The 12,620-nt window shown below is 60.0% G+C and overlaps 1 protein-coding gene across 6 annotated transcripts in view; it reads right to left on the bottom strand.

Moving 5' to 3' along the window:
• Nucleotides 1–12,620, bottom strand: part of ZMIZ1 (zinc finger MIZ-type containing 1) — a 233,614-nt gene that overhangs the window by 56,951 nt on the left and 164,043 nt on the right. Inside the window, exons 1-2 of one of the 6 annotated variants that reach the window (XM_082408765.1) lie at nt 11,607–11,655; nt 10,841–11,129 (exon numbers count right to left, since the gene is read on the bottom strand). The exons of 4 other annotated variants lie outside the window; for them this stretch is intronic. The gene's annotated coding sequence lies outside the window, so the exon portion shown is untranslated. Of the gene's footprint in view, nt 1–10,840; nt 11,130–11,606; nt 11,924–12,620 lie in introns of those variants that run through there. One more of the 6 variants, XM_082408766.1, reaches the window with a different exon arrangement.

The raw sequence follows: 12,620 nt of genomic DNA, 5'->3' as shown, positions 1-12,620 counted from the left end.
CCCCCCCCACCCCCCGGGAAGAGATGGTACCACACAGGTGGAAGCACTCTTCTGGACCCCGAAGCGCTCTAGAAACATCAGATAGTTTTACTCCCTGCTCCCACTTGTGACCTCAGAGCCAGCATCTGACCTCTATTTACTTAGTACCCTGAAGTCAGGACCCTGGGTGGGGAGTATAAGGTAAGGCCACCTGGCCGGGGTGTTCTCCCTCCCCACATAACCCCCCAAAGGGACAGAGCGCTCCAGGTGAGTTCGCAGAGGTGGTGACAGGAAGCTGAAGCTCAGGGGGAAGGCGCCAGGCCAACCGAGGGAGGTGCTCCCTGCCCAGGCGCTGTGCCCAGGAGATGGGACTGTGAGGGTTCAGGGACCCAGCCTGGACTCTAGTCCCCACACCAAGGAGGACAGGAATCAACCACCCCATTTTTCAGATGGGGAAAGTGGGGGCCCTGAGAGGCGAGTGACTTCCCAGCGGTCTCCCGACTCTACAGTGCTTTGATACACTGACCATCTGAAAGTCTCTCTCTGCAGGAACCTCTGAGAATATTCACAGAATTCTTCTGCCATCCCTGAGACAGGCAGAAAGGAAGCTGTGGATAGCCTGGGCTGATTTCACCAGGAGGCCACAAAATGCCCTTTCCTGAGGGTCTGGGAGGGTCCAGAGTCATCTTCCCAAGGATGGCAAGGGCCTTCTGGGGTCAGCTCCAGCGAGCCTTCCCAGACCCCTCCCCCAGTCCCTGGAGTGGTGCAGTGAGAAAGGCTGCTGGGCCAGATGCCCTTGGCCACGTCTGAGGAGGAAGTACATCCTAGAGCCTTGGAGACGCTACCCCTCTCAGAGCTCCATGTCTGCCCTCTGGTTTGAGTGGGCTAAGGGCGTGCCTGCACGGGAGAAGGGGCAGGACAGGGCCAGGCGCAGTGACTGCCTTTGTCCTGGGCCCCCAGGCCAGTAGGAGGACCGTCCCTCGTACCCCAGCACGATAACACTAACATTTATGAAACACATCCCTTGTGCCAGGCACATGGACTTGGTGGGTCCTCACAGCCACCCCAAGGTCACTGCTATTACCATCCCTGTTTCTGCAGAGGCGGAGGCATCTCAGAGCTTCAGTAACTTGCCTGAGGCCACACAACCGCTAAGTGGAGGAGCTGCCCAGCAATGGTAGGGAGGGATGGTGCGGGCGCCTGAGCGCCCCAGAGGGATCAAGACGTGTTCGTTCTTACACACATACACCATCTGGCTCCCAAGGCGCCCCTCCCACGTCACAGACACTCCCAACAACCCCCGTGTTCATGAGTCTACACAAACCCACGAGAACAGTCATATACACTCATCCAACAATCGTACAACTTGTCTCGTCCCGTGCGTGTCCACACGAACACACGCGTGTCCAACCGCAAGAATACACGATGTAACGTACGCAGAGGCAAAACCCACGTAACATTTTCCAATGTTCCGTCTTATGCTTTTCTGCAACATACCCCGCCGGCCCGCCCCCCTGCAACAGGCGCACTACCACTCCACGTATGGCCCTGCACGGCCGGGTGTCTTCCAGCGCTGCCATCTTCATTTGGGGACTTTAAGCTCCCAGAGGGCAGGGACCCTGTCTCTCTTCACATGCCCCACAGTGCCCCACCCAGAGCCAGCTCTTCATCTGTTCGTTCACTCATTCAAAACGTATTAGTGTGTACTTCTGCCCATTTGGATGCGGAACATACAAACGTGAAGGAGCTATAGCCATGAGCTTGAAGAAATAAAACATTCCCGTGCAAACCGAGGGCTATAACTATGGCACAGTGAACCCAGAGAAGGCACAGGCACGTGTATGAGTGAGCGGACACGCGTGGAGGGCGTGCGTGCAGTGCCTCGGCAGGACACCTGCTCCAGGACTCCTGTTGCTGCAACAGGCCTGTGAAAGAAGGGGACTCCCATTTTACAGAAGAGGCAACTCAAGTGCACTGCAGAGTGGAATCACAAGCTCCAGATCACCTGGGTGGGGTGCCAGCAAGGCTTCAGGTAACAGGTGTTTAAGACCAGGGAGGCATCCAGGGAACCCAGTCTCTGGGTGGCCAGGCCCATCCGGAGGCTAGGGTCTATCTGGGCCAGAGTCCTCACCACAGGGAGCACCTCACACTCATCGGGATGCCCCAACTTGGGAAGAAATCTCATTGCGGCGGCTATAACCTGAGGACAAAGATCTCTTCCAGGTCATCAAACATACTTCTCAGAGAGGGTACAGCACCGCGCAGAGCTCTGAGAGGATTATCGGCCCCTGACAGGCCTGATGCTGGGAGGCTTAATTCCAGGCAGGTGGGTTGCAGGGGTTTGGCTCACAGGGTGCACGGGCCGGTGTGGGGTCAGGAGGGGGGCCGGGCGGTGATGATCCCTCTTCCCCACCAGGCCCGTCTGTTGCTCACTGGTGCCACGGGGCAGGGGCATGGAGAGAGCGGAGGAATCATTCCTGTTTCAAGGGTCAAAGTGGCCTGGACAGGAGAAGCCAGGGCCTGTGCTCAAAAAAAGAAGCGATTGCTTGGCGCTTGCCCCTTTCCCTGTCCTGATGCTGACCTCTGGGTTCCCCCTTCCGTGGGCTGGGCTGTCTCCCTGGGGCAGAAGTCACTAGAGACCCAGTGGCAAGGCTGCCCTGGGTCCAATAAAGTGGGGGTGGGGGCTTTCTCTGCTTTGGGTGCCACTGCCCTGAGCCCCCCAGGATGGTGGTATCTGTTCTCCCTGCAGGGGCTTCCCCAGGACTGCCCAGGAGCTTTGGGGACCTGCTGTTGGCAAATGAAAAGCAGACACACCTGAGGGTTGAAGCCACAAGCTACTCTCAGCAGTGAGGTAGGCCTGAGCCCGAGGCCAAGAGCTCTCAGGGCCCCAGGGGAGATTGGGGGGTGGGGTGGGGGGCTGTTGACTCCAGGGTTTCTCAGGCTGGGGGGAGGGGGGTGGGCATTCCGCATGTTTGTCAGGTCACTGGAGGAAAGGCACCCCTGTGCAGGCGCAGGAGCAGGTGAGATGGGGGAGCATTTGGATACTCTTGGGCTGTGATGGAAGTTATGAGGCAGGGAAGCAGGAGGATGTGTCCCCAGAGGAACAGGCCTAGCACAAACACAAGGAGACCCATGACAGAGCAGCAAGGACAGCTAATGCTTACTCAGGGCTGACCAGGTCCCAGCACTGTGTTCCAAGCTGTAGCTGGAATATGCTCTTTAATCTTCCTAGGACCCAATGAGATGAGTGCTAGTCCCCCAGTTTACAGATGAGGAAACTGAGGCTTAGAGAGGGTTAGAGGACCATTGTGTGGAGAGTACAGGAGAGGAGGGGGAGAGATGCTGGTGAGCAAGGCTGGGGAAGGGGGACTCTGAGGTGTGAGGGTCTCCAGCCTCTAGTAAGGGGGAGCCACAGGAGGGCCACGCCCTCCCCATCTGGAATGCCCTCCATATCCACTTCTCTGGGAATGCCCAGCCCTCACCTCAGCTACTTCTCCCCGTGGAGACAAATCCCTAGGAAGCCACATGGCCCGGCCCCCCAGCCCCAGCTGCCCCTGCACTCGCCCTGCACGCAGTCTGCTCCCCGAGACTATTGCCGCCTCACTCTCCAAGGCTGGGCCTGAGTGCTGTCCTGCTTCCCGGAGCCCAGCACCCAGCACCCAGTGGTTGTCAAGCCCTGGGGTATGAGATGAAACAGCACACTGGCTCCTGTGGCTCTCCCCCAACTCGGAGAATTTCCTTTCACTGAGTGCCTTTCCGGGAGTCCTCTGGACAGCTGGAAGCCAGGCCTGGACCCACGGGCCTTACCCTGCCAGCCCACCTCCTTCAGGGCTGCTGGGCCCTGGGAGCCACCTCGACACAACGCGGCTCACAGGCCCTCTGCCCAGAAAATGCACTCCACACAAGCTGGGGGGCTCATGGACCCAAACGAACTATCCGTGGACCTCAGAAGGGAGAAGTTCTTGGGCAAGTTGCCCAGGGGGCTTCAGGAGTCCAAGGTGTAGATGTATATATAGCTCCTCCCCCAAGAAGGAAATGAAAGTGGGCGCCTGTGCTGGCCCACCCACCCTTCCTCCAGGGCGAGGACACCAGACGTCTGCCAGCGGGGAAGCCCTGCAGTTTCTCATCAGGACAGAACAAGTGGCAGGCACACTGCACCCCTCGCTCTCCCCTGGCTTTCTCAGCCTCTCCTGCTAACAGCAGCCACGCAGGAGGCAGCACGAGCCCCTGGACAGCCCGCCCTCCGCCCTGTGCGGCCAGGTCTCTGGTCACAACACACAGTGCAAGGGGCACCTTACAGACAAGGAACTGAGGCCCGTGGTGTGGCCGGGACCCAGGCTCTTGTGCTGGGGAATTCAAGAGAAACCGAAAGCCCAGCTGGTCTGGGAGCTGATCATACGCTGAGAGGGTATGAAGTCAACCTGATAGTAATGAGAGCTGCCACTTACTGAGCAATTACTATGTGCCAGACACTAAGTGCTCAAAGCCCCATCTCATTTACCCACTGCCGCAACCCTGCCGGGCAGAGGCAGACACAGGCAGCTGTGTTTTATTCATTAGGAGACAGAGACTTGGAGAAGTTAAGTGACTTGCCCAAGGTCACCCAGTAAACGACAGCTGTGGGTTTCATAATTACTCCCCGACGCTGTCTTGGGAAGGACACTGGGTGGCCTCACTGAAGAACCCAGGGTGTGGGTGGGGGTGGGTGAAGCAGGGAAGTTCTGCGGGGCCCTGTGTTTCACAGAAAGGACAGCGGGGAAAGTCCAGGGCCCTGTGCACGGAGGGGGGTGGGAGCTGCTAACAGAGAGGCAGGCAGAGGCCCCGGGACCCTGCCTCCCTATAGATCTGTGATGACAGAGCTGTGAGACTCCTTAGACACCCTCCAGCACTGTCCAACAGAACCTTCCATGATGATGGAAACCTTCAACCACTGCACTGTCCAATATGGTAGCCACCAGCCCCACGGGGCTACTGAGAACCTGAAATGTGGCTAGTGTGATTGAGGGCCTGAAATAGAATTTCATTTAATTTTATCTAATATACACTTAAATAGCCACCTGTGGCTAGTGGCCTTTCGATCAGACAGCATGGTAAACCCAGTGATTCTTCCTACATGTGGGGTCCCCGAGAAGGACGAGGGCTCCCGCACGTCACATGTCAACTTGGGAAGCCAGAGCTGGCCCAAGAGCTCGGACCTCTCTGTTTCTTCCTGGGTGACTGCCTTTGCTGCAACACACCTAAGCCCGGGCTGGTCATTTAAGAGACGTATATTGAGTACCCAGCATCGATACTAGTCAGGGGCGGCCTGTCCAGCAATGTACAACCTAGTGGGGATGACACCCGGTGGGCAAACGACCACATAAAACAGACTGATGTAAGGTTGTGGGTCCCGGAAGCACAAAGGAGTGGAAAGGACCGCCAAGAGATGGGGTCCTGTGTCTGTGTGTGTGCTGGGGTCAGGGGACCAGGGAAGGCCTCCTGGCTGGTGACGTTCGAGCTGGGCCTAGTAGCGGCAGGGTGGAGAGGAGGTGACAGAAAGATGGGCTCCTCCCTGGGCTTTTTTCCTCTCCCCTCTGAAATGTGGCCCCCCATTTTCCACAGCCTTCCCTCCCACACGTAGGGTCTGAATCAGGGGCTGTTAAGTCTTTTGTGCACAATTACGAAGCTGCCAACCAGGTCACACTCTTGGGAGGTGGAGAGGGAGGGTGCCTATAAATCAAGGGCCGCCTCAGGCTCTGCCGGAGGAGGCATGGGAGGGTGTGCGACCAAACGCATGCCAGTCCAAAGGCTGTCCCCTGTCACCTGTCCCCTCCAGTCCCAAGGAACCGCCCACATGGATTTAAACCCTCTGGGGGCATGGCTGTAACACATTCCCCCCCCCATCCCCCCCCCCCCCGAGGCACTAGGGGCAGAGTCTACAAACAAGGTTCTCTTTTTCCCAGGAGAGAACAGAGGGGAGGCCTGGACAAGTTCTACCAAGTTCCCGGAGCTCCTGAGAAGAGCTGGCTGCGCTCGCCCCCCACCACGGGTGACCGCAGAACAGGAACCCTGCAACACAACGAGCTTTCCATTGCGTCAGCAGAGACAGGGACGTTCCTGCAGCAGAGCTCCAACCTCGCAGGGCTCCCCCACTTCCCTGGATGGATTCCTGCCTCGACCCAGCAGCATCCCTGCTCCCAGAAGCCCTGGGAGTCCCAGGGGCCTCCCTGGCTCCTCCCTGCCCCGGGGATAAGATCCAGGCTCCTGGGATAAGATCTGTTTCAGCTATGGCCCCACCTCCCGTGCTCACCTCTGCTGCTTCGTCTGGAGGGACCGCCTCCCTAGGTGTGCCACCTGACATTCATTCCCCTTCTTACCCAAGACCCCAATCCTACCCATTTCCAAAACCAAGGGCCACCTGGGAAGAGTTTCAGGCTACCCCAGCCCCAAAGGCACCACCTTCCCCTCCTCCTACAGCTCCTAGGGTGTGGAGCATAAGACTCTATTCATTCAATTCTCCTCGCCCCCATGCACCTTACTATCTCCCGCTGCATCCTCAGATGCTGGCAGCAGGTAGCACCCAAAGGCAGGGCCAGACCTCCTTCAGTCTCCTGTCTCCTCACATCGTACACACACACCCTCTGGCCCAAGACTCCAGGAGTTCAACTCCTGGAGTGGAGTCTACCTTTCAGAGATGAGACAGAGGGCGATGTTCTCAGTACAGAGATGAGGACAGAGGTCCCCCAGAGGGGAAGTGACTTGCCAAAGGTCACACTAGTTTGGTAACAGATCATAGACGTTATCACTTGAATGCTAGGCCCTGGGAGCCATGCTGCCACCAACAGTATCAGAATTATCTGAGGGGGGCTTTACAAAACCAAAGCCAAATCACAGAGGCTGGGCTCTACCCCACAACTACCGAAACTCCAGGGTGACTGGGGAGCCTTGGCTTCAGGGAATGTGGGTGTCCTGGCCAAAGTCCCGACCTTCATTCACCACACATGCACAAAGCACCCACTACTGCCCCGGGCCCGGCACTTGTAAGGCCTGGCCTCCCCCCAAGGGTAGGTGGAGGCAGTCGGAGGACCCAGAGGGCCTCGGGGGCTCCAAGCAGGAGTCCGTGCCACGTCTACAGCTACTGAGAGGAAGGGGGCAGGAGGGCAGCAGAGTGCCTCGCAGGCCCAGCCTGACGCTCTGGGTGGTGGGGTCAGGGTCTGGCTCTGTCAGTCAGTGTTGAAGGGCACACGGCACAATCAGACTCTGGGGATCAAGCGTGCTGTGAGAATCCCCAGGTGGCCCACCTTGGCTCCAGGGAAAGGCACGGTAAGCAGAGGCCCTGAACAACAACTCCACCTCACTCAAGGGGACTGGAAACCTGGGACTGTCCCCAAAGATCCTCTCATCTCTCAAGCTCCCCTGGATGGGCCTTGAGGACCCCGGTTTGGGGCTGCTGGGGTCCCTGGCAGAGAGCCAGCCCCTACTGAGACTTCCTCCTTCGGTCAGCTCAGGGCCCAGGGGAGCAGGCAGCTGCAGTGAGGCCTGCTGCAGGGGGGAGGTGGGCACCTCAGGACACAGGGACAAGGCCAGAGACAAAGTGACCTCACAGGGATGGAGGAGGAAAGTGAAACAAGGCACAATTAAATCTTATATAAACCTCAAGTTGAAAACGGCAGACTGGGATTTGCAATGGAACGTAAGAGGGCATCAGTTCCATCCCAGGCCTGCCCTGCCATATGACCTTGGGGCAGGAAGTCACTTTGCCCCTCTGGCCCAGAGAGGTTGGAAGTGCTTAGAGGGTAGGGGCCTTGTTTTTCCCTGAGCAGGCTCCCTCCTGAGGCTGCTGCCTCTCTGCCAGGCCCTGGGAGAGTTTCCTCCTGCAGCTGAGGCTTCAGGGAAAGCAAAGGGGAGAGTGGCACCTCGAATGGCCCGTGACATGAGGGGCAGCAGGCCCTGGCAGGACGGGAGCGAAGGGCATCTTGTGTTAGCCAAATGTCCCCCACCCCTTCTCCCCTCGGGGCTGGGGCCTGCACACCTCCCTCTGGGGTGGTGCTAATGAACCTGGCCACAGGCCTACCGATGGGGTCCTTCCCAGTGGAGAAGAGCCAGCCTCTCCCTTGGGACCAAAGCCGCATCGATCAAGGTAAACACCTCCCTTACCAGGGAGCCCGTCTCCCTCTCCTTCCAGCTCTGACAGCTCAGAACTCTCTGTTCCTGGGGACTCGAGGCTGAGCTGGCTCTCCCGCCTGATCGATGGATGACTTCACAAAGACTGACGCCTACCGGGCACCAAGACGGTCCTCAGGGAGGTCTGAGGCTGCTCCTGGGACCGCTGCCCACCCTTGCCCCCCTGGCTGACCTCTGCTGGGTGGTAATGCACTGGCGGAGGAGTCGGAGACCTGGGGCTCACGCCGCTCGCTGGGTGGTGACCTTGGGCAAAACTGAATCTCGGCTTTCTCCCGTGCTAAGTGGGAGCACCTGGCTTGTCTATACTCCCCTTACTGGGAGGCTGTCAGAAGATGCAGTGCTAAGAAAATGGAAGGTCCCTGTATCCAATGGACTCTTCCTGCACTGTCACACCTGTGGGCTCTGGTCTAGTGTCCTCACCTCACTTCTGTCCTAAGTCTCCATCATTCTAGGCCAGAGCTGTCCAATGGAACTTGCGGCCGCAGCGGAAATGTTCTATGATCTGAGCTGCCCAATCTGGTCGTCACTAGCCACATGCGGCTGCTGACCATTTGAAATGTGGCTGGTGCAAAGGAGAAACTGAACTTGTAATTAATTTAAGGGTATAAACAGCCACATGCGGTTAGTAGCTACCATACTGAACAATGCAGTTCTAAACACAGCTCCGCCGTCCTTACTCCCTGGCATGTGACCCAGAAAGAGCCATGAGCAAGCTCCCAGGTAGGACTCTGGCTGAACATCTGTGGGACCTCTCAGTCTGACTGGCTAACATCAGACTCGGAACTCATCTTGGAGTTCCCAGGGACTGAGCTCAGCCTTGTTGCTTAGTACTGAGCCAACACTGACTTACAAGCAGAAGCACTCTTTCAATCTCTCCATCACCTCCCCACTCCCACAGGGAAAGCAGCACGCGGCCAGCTTTCTGCTCATGCAGTCACTCAGTCGTCACTGGGCACCTACCACCTGCCAGGCACGGTGGCTGGCACCGGGGTATACTGTGATGAGTAAACACATGGCCCCTGCCTTCAAGGAGCTCACAGTCAAGGCCACACTCCAGTCAGAGCTGACTGGCTTCCTCTGTCCCCTACTGGGTGTTCTTGAGGACATCAATTTTGCCATCTGAAACGGCGCTACCAAGTCCCTGAGTGCACAGACTGTCGTGAGAACCAGGAGGCAAAAGAGAGAGAGGCGAAGGGGCTCTTGTTGTCGAGGAGGCTGTGCAAGGGAGCAGAGACAGCACTATGAAGCAAGTCTCAAACTCTGCGCAGGCTGCTGCTTCCGGTAAAGACCCAGATTCTCACCAAAGCATCGCTGTTCGGTGGTTTCTCACTAAGGAAGTTCAGGGTAAAAATAGCTCAGGAGGGGACTTGAATCCTGCTAGTTGGGGGGTAGTCACTGCCTGGCTAGCACACAAAAAGGGGAACAGGCTTACCAGCAGCCACGTGGACTTCAAGACTCACCCCCCCCACCACACCCCTCCTGCCGAGGGACAGGGCTTTCTGCTCTGTAGCGGATGGGAGATGAGCTTCCGGCCCAGAGCTCCAGAACTGGAAGGGGCCTGGTCCCTATACACCTTCTGGGGTCACCCTGATTTCAGGGTGCCATCACCTTTCCCACTCCAACTCATTCCCCAATCGAATTTCTGGCCCATTCTCAAGGATGGCCCATTAAGAAGCTCTCTGGTACCAACTCCTTCCCAGCCGCCTCACAAGACCTTCCCGCTGGACGAGCTACCAGCCATGCCTAGCACCCATCTGCCAGTCCAGCCTGGGTGGAGGACAGGGGACCCAGGCCCCCATCCTGAGAGTGATGGTGTCCTGAAGCCCATCTATGGAGGTTCACTGGTGCAAAGGGTTAGGGCAGGGAAAGACAGCCTGACGTCTCCTAGTCTCACCCAAGCTGGCTTCCAGTTGGACTCAAGAAGTGGGACCTATCTAGTGCTCCAGGCACCAAGGCTTGTTAAGACCCCAACACCAAACCCACATGCTCCTGACCACCAAGACAGACCTTCAGCCCAGGCAGTCCTCTGAGAAACCCTCTCTCCAAGGTCTTAAACAAGATCTCCACAGCCTGGTGTCAGGCACCCCCAGAAAGGCCCCTTCCTGCTCTCTAGTGCAAACCCATCTCTCCTCCTCCTCCTCCTCCTCCTCCAGCCGGCCTCCCAGCAGACACTTGTCAGAAGTCTGTTCTGCACCCACCACCTCTCGGAAGGGCGCTCTGCCGCAATGGTGGCACCACCAGCGCACCTCGGGGTCTCTGGGCGCTTTCAGCATTAGGGCTGCATCCTGACAAAGGAGCAGCTTGAAGTTAAGAACCCTCGGCGGCTGCCTCCGCGGAAGGCTTCCTGGCCGATTCTTATTTTTGCAATAGCAGCCGATTGAGGACGGAGTCTTGTAAAATGTCTGCTGGAGAGCCAACACTTCACCTTCGAGAGTGGGGGCGGTAGGGGAGCACCCTGGCCCCGGGCCCCGAAGAGAATGAGGGGCCCCTGTGTGGGCGCACAAAACGGGCCCGGTGCACGCCGGTGCCACTCTCGCGGCCAAGCCTCGGGCTGACACCATGCAGCACACGGCGCTACCCACAATGCACCGGCCCTCCTCTGTCACACACAGGCACGCACACTCACCCCCGCTCCCGGAGGGAGCCGGGGCCCGGTCCGCGGGCGCCCCGGCGCCGGCCCCTCCAACCCCGCACTTACCTGGAAGTTGCACCGGCCGCGGTTCCGCCCTGGCGCCCGCAGGGGGCTGGGGCCCAGCCGGGGGCGGCCGCAGCGAGCGACTCGGGGCAGGGTTCAGCCGGCGCCGAACAAAGGCTGCACGCAGGCAGCGGGCGCCGCCTGCATCCCCGCTCCGCGCCGGAGCGGCGGCGGCGGCGGCGCGGGGCCCCGGGCGGCTCCGGCGCCCGCTCGCTCCGCGCTGCCCGCTCCGAGGGCGCTCCGGCTCCCGCGCTCCCGCTCGCTGCTGCCCGCCACCGCCGCCGCCGTCCGGCTACCGCACAGCACACATCAATTATTCATCGCCCGTCTCCAGCTTCCCGGGCGAAGCCAATCACAGGCGGAGGCTCCGTTAATGGGGCCGCCGCCGAGGAGGCAGCCAGCCGCGCGCCCGGGCGCAAGCGACAGCCCTCCGGGGACGGGGATGGGCCGGGGGCGCGCGGGGGGCGGGGGTGCACGGGGCGCGCCAGCGAAACTTCCCACGGCCAGCGCCCTGCGCCGCGCGCCCGTACCCCGCCGGCGCGACCACCCACCCTGCGTGCGCCCGCGTGGGGCTGGGGGCTCGGGGGAGGCCGGGCGCGCCGCGGCGGGGGGAGGGGAGGGAGGAGGAGGAGCGCGGAGAGAAGATGAAAGGCTAGCAGACCTGCCTCGGCGTCTCCAGGGAGCCCTGGCTCGCGCGCGCCCTCCCCGCCCCGCGAGCCTCCCGTCCGCACCCCCGCCCCCCAGCCCGCCACCCGCCACCCGCACTCACTCGCGCGCGCAGACCGTCGGCCCAGCCACTTTGCTGCGAGGGAGCGCGAGCGAGTATGAATCGGAGGCAGCTCACATTTCAAACTTGCACGCAGGGGTGGTGCTGGTGCACGCCGCCGCCGAGCGAACGCACGACCCGACAGGCAGCGCTCCAGCCTCCGGGCGGGGGCGGCGACCAGGCCCCCTTCCCTCCCCCGCCCAGGCAATAAATTGGAAGCAACACTTGTGCAAGTGGGTCTCCCGGAACGCTGCCGCCCGAGGGGGCCGCCGGGAATGCGCAGGCGGTGGATGACTTCGGGTGTCTCCCGCCCCCCAGAGAATCCTCCCAAGTGGTCATGCTAATGAGGGTCCAAGGCAGGGTGGGGGCGGAGGAGGGAGCTGGCCTGGAGGCGGCCTCGGCCCGGGGGAGGAGAGGAGGCGGGGCGGGACTGGGGCATCTGGATTGCGACCTGGTTTCAAGGATTTTCGGAACGGGTTAGGGGGCGGAGAAGGCAGGCGGCCTGGCATCTTCCCTGGCACTGATGCCCCTGCCGCCCCTGGGATTCCCCGAGGCAAGGTGAGCGGGCGCACGTACGCTCGAGCTCGCTGACTTCGGGGAGTTCCTGTGCCCTGGAACCAGCGGCGGTAGGGAAGCCGGGGGCGGCTACTGAGCGCTGCACTGCCCCGCCCCGGGAGCTGCTGCCTTCCTGACATTGCATCCTGTGGTGGCCGCGGCCTCTTCCTTCCAGCCTGTCTGTCGCAAGGGCTGCTGGCGCTGAGCTGAGCAGACACACCTGGAAGCCCACCCGCCGCCCTACCACCCCAAAGGGTTCTTCGCTCCTTCCTCTTTTGTAGGCACTTCCCATCACCACGACCCTCTTGGGAGAAACTATTTTAAGCCCCTTCCCCCAGCCCACCTGCAGTGAAGGTTTCTTGAGTGTCGACTTAACTGCCCAAACAATTAGGAAGGTAAGTGGGGCCCCATCATTCACCCTAATGAAGGGTAACCAGAACTGCCTTGAAAAATCTCCTCTGT

Source organism: Balaenoptera borealis, assembly GCF_965194805.1.
Source record: "Balaenoptera borealis genome assembly, chromosome: 10".
NCBI lineage: Eukaryota > Metazoa > Chordata > Mammalia > Artiodactyla > Balaenopteridae > Balaenoptera > Balaenoptera borealis.
This window is presented reverse-complemented; position numbering and strand designations above follow the sequence as displayed.